Source organism: Elephantulus edwardii, unplaced genomic scaffold (genome assembly GCF_000299155.1).
Source record: "Elephantulus edwardii isolate Elephantulus edwardi_28Jun2011 unplaced genomic scaffold, EleEdw1.0 scaffold02799, whole genome shotgun sequence".
NCBI lineage: Eukaryota > Metazoa > Chordata > Mammalia > Macroscelidea > Macroscelididae > Elephantulus > Elephantulus edwardii.
In genome coordinates, this window is record NW_006402549.1 from 1,126 (window position 1) to 5,177 (window position 4,052).

The 4,052-nt window shown below is 35.7% G+C and overlaps 1 pseudogene; it reads right to left on the reverse strand.

The window, feature by feature from the left end:
* Window positions 1–212: 212 nt before the first annotated feature.
* Window positions 213–1,513, reverse strand: LOC102849625 (annotated as a pseudogene).
* Between the last annotated feature and the right edge of the window lie 2,539 nt (window positions 1,514–4,052).

The following is a 4,052-nucleotide window of genomic DNA, read 5'->3' on the forward strand; positions in this document are numbered from 1 at the left end:
CCAATATATTATCATATTGAAAAGGTATTTTAATAGAACTTTCCTTTTGATATTTGTATCATCTGATAACAGAGATACACATTTGAAAAATCTCCACTGAACAAAAAATTTTCTTTTCCTACAGGTGGACAATGAAGTGGACCTAATTCGGTTTTCTTTTAAAAAAAAATCAAAGACAAAAGTAGATTAAAAGCTAATTAATATAAATTTAACTACTGGTCCCCTGTGACATTTTCTGTTTTCTGTTGTTCTAAAGCAGGTTCCTCTCTTCCAGTTTCTTCTCTTGCTCTTTTCATTGTACCAGCTGCACCATTTTCCTCACATTCATCATCCCTACCAAATTTTGTTTTCTTGCCTTGAAACTGTATTTTTCCTTTAGCAGAACCATCCTGGGCAACTTTGTTTCCCTTTCCTTTTCCTTTAAATTTGTGACCTTTTGACTTCCATTTGTTCAGGGCTTCTTGCTGATCTTCCGTGATTTTTTTCAATGCTCCCTTTTCCACTTCTCCTTCCAATACTTCCCATATCACTTCTTTGTTCCTTAGTTGCAGATTACCATTTTTTGCATCTTTGGCTTTGTCCAATACTTCTTTAGCTTTTTCTTGAAATAGAATTACTCCCTCTTTTGCTCCTCTGACAAAGTCTATCCATTTTATTTCTCCATGATTTGAGAAAAGGATGTGCAAATCTTCTCTACAGGTTTGATCATCTAAGTCACTCGAAAATTTCAGGAAGCAGCCAATCTTTTCTTTTAGAGATTTCAACTCAACATCTTCTGCTAACTTCTGTTTTTGTTTTTGCTCCTGATTAGCTCTTAATTTAGCTTCCATTTATTTTCTTTCTTCATTCTTTTTTGTAAAGTAATCCTCCTTTAAAAGTATTAATAGGTCTATGTCTTTATGCTTCTGGCCAGGGGGTTCTGCAAACTTCTTAGCACATTCAATGCTGTTGAACACAACAAATACTGATCCCTTAAATGTTCTGTGCATTGTATTTCTCAACCGAATACTTAGTACTTAACCTTTGTCTTCCAACCATTCTTTTATGTCATCAAGTGTTGTATCAGTTGGGAAGCCTTTAATATAAACAGATCTTTTTTTATATCATTTTTATACTCATCAGTCACTTCAGGGAGGAGTTTGCTTGGAGATCTAATTTTAATTTTATCTTCACTTATTTCCATGAGCTCTACTTTTGATTTCTTCAATGCCTCTACTACTACATTAAACTCTGTTGTTAGACGATTTAATCTGTTGAATTTTATCATTATCTCCTTCATCTAGTTTAATATGTTCCTTTAAAAATTTGTCCCATGGTTAAGTTAAAGTCACCAAAATAATACTTCCAAGTCAATGAACACTGTCTGGGGTCATAAAAACTTGGAAAAACGGCTTCAAAGTATACAACTGGTCTCTATTTGTCTGGAACAACAGAAGGTGAGTCGGGCCTCAATCTGATGACAGATTTTGGCCTCCAGCTCAGCCATTTTTTCATTGTCACCATTTTCTGCCATTGTGGCTCTCTGAAAATTTCCTTGATGGGTCTAGTCCGGGAGAAGCTCTACCCAGGATACCGGTAACAGGACATCGCAATTCTAAACACCACCTTAAGCCTAACGCGCTCAAAGATGGGGAAGGGTGCTCGAAACTCTGTGGGTTTGCCCTTACACATCTCATCCTTCTGCTCCCACCCTTTCCTGCCTTGAGTATATTTTATTGGTTATCCTTCTAGTTTTACAATAATAGTCTTAAGCAATATTTGTCCTTATAAGATAGAGTTAGTGTATTCAGAAAAATGCTCTCCACTCTGTCCCAAGTTATATAGTATTTTTAAAAATTGTTGCTCCTGAGTGTTGCCTACTATTCCATCGTGTGAAGGTGCCACAATTTCTTAATTGATTCAGTTGTGCACTGTTTTCCATGTTCTTGTGACGGTGAATATCACTGCTGTGAACACTGGTGTACACATCTCCTTTTATGTCTCAGTTCTAATTTCCTTCATGTGTAATCCTAGTAGTGAAATAGCTTGGTTATATGAAGTTTCTGTGTTCAACTTTTTGAGGAAATCTAAAACTGTCTCCAGAGTGGTTGCACCATTTTACAATCCCACCATCAGTGTATGACATTTCCCACCTCTCCACATCTTCAACATTTCTTGCTTGCCGCCTTTTCCCACTGCTACTTGGTAAAATGGTATCTCACTGTGGTTTTTATTTGCATCTCTATTATTTCTAGTAAATTTGAGCATGTTTTCTATGTGTTTGTTGGCCATCTGAATGTCTTCCTCTGTGAAAAGTCTATGTCTATTGTCCATTTTGTTATTGGGTTATCGATCTTTTACGAGTGGTGGCCCATCTCTTGTTAGAGATGGTGTTCCTAAACTTTTGTTTGTTTGTTTCCCAGTTGGTAGGTTTTCTTTTCATCATGTTGGAAAAAATTTTTGATGAGCACAGATATTTAAGCTTTAGAAAGCCCCATTAATCAATTTTATTCTCTCCAGATTGTGCATTTCTGGCTGTATCTGGCAGTATCTTCATACCGTAGACTAGGCTATGTAAGCTTGATCCCAATTAATCTCTTGGGAACTTTATGGTTGGTTTTAGGCCTTACTCCCAGTTCTCTAATCCACCTTGAGCTGATTTTTAAGTATCATGTGAGATGTGGATCCTGTTTCAGCTTTCTGCAGGTAGCAGTTATGTTTGGCCAGCACCATTTATCGAAGAGGTTGTCATTTCCCCATTTGATAGGTTTTCTTTCCTTGTCAAATATCAATAGGTCTATGGATTCTTGATTCTGTTATATTGGTGCCTGTCAATGTACCAGTACCATGCTGTTTTGGTCCCTACTGCTATGTACTAAGTTTTAAGGTCAAGGAGTGCTATTCCTCACACTTCATTTTTGTTTTTCAAAGTGCTTTGCTTATTTGGGGTCTATTTCCTCTCCAGATAAATTTGAGACTTTTCAATCTCCTTGAAAAATTAATTTGGTATCTGTATTTGGATTGAGTTGAACATATAGCTTGGATTTGGTAGGATTGTCATTTTCACAATATTGAGTCTTCCTATTCATGAACGGGACACATTTTTCCATTTCTTTAGGTATTTTATTATGTCTTGCAGAAATGTTCTGTAATTTTCTTTGTATAGGTTTTTGTGTCTCTACTTATGTTCACTCCGAAGTATCTCCGTTGGTGGTTGGCTATTGAAAATAATATTGCTTTCTTGGTTTCCTTTTCTGAGTTATCTTTGTTACTGTAGAGGAATTCCACTGATTTGTGGATATTGATCTTGAATCCTGCCACTCTACTAAGTTGGTACACTAGTTCCAACTATTTCTTTTGTTGCTAAGTTCTTGAGATTTTCTATCATATTATCTTCATATAGCAGCAATTTAATCATCTATGTGCCAATCTGGATGCCTTATATTTTCTTCTATGTTATATTACTCTAGCAAGTACTGACAATACAATATTGACTAGAAGTGATGACAATGGGCATCCTTGTCTGGTCCCTGTTTCCACAGAAAATGCTTTTAGTCTTTTTCCATTGTGCATGATATTGCCTTTTGGTTTGTCATATACTTTTCACTATGCTGGGGAAATTCCGTTCTATTCCAATTTTGCCGAGTGTTATAGTCAGGAAAGGGTGTTGGATTTTTTCAAATGTCTTTTCTGCATCAACTGCTAAGATCATATAGTTCTTTTTATTTGCTTTGTTAATCTGGTGAATTATGTTATTTTTCTTTTGTTGAACCATCCTCGCATACCTGTTATGAATCCCACTTGGTCATGATGAATTACTTTTTAGTGTGCTCTTGATTCTATTGACTAGGATTTTGTTAACGATTTTTTAATCTATGGTCATAAGAGCTATTGGTCTATAGGTTTTTTGAGTGGAAATATCTTTGCCTGTTTGTGGTATTAGGGTTATGCTTGCTAATAAGAATGTCTCTTGAAGCGTTCCTTCTTTTTCTATTTTTGAAATAATTTAAGCACGATTGGTGATAAATCTTCTCTAAATTTTATGGATGATGAGGAGATTGAGATTGTTAACA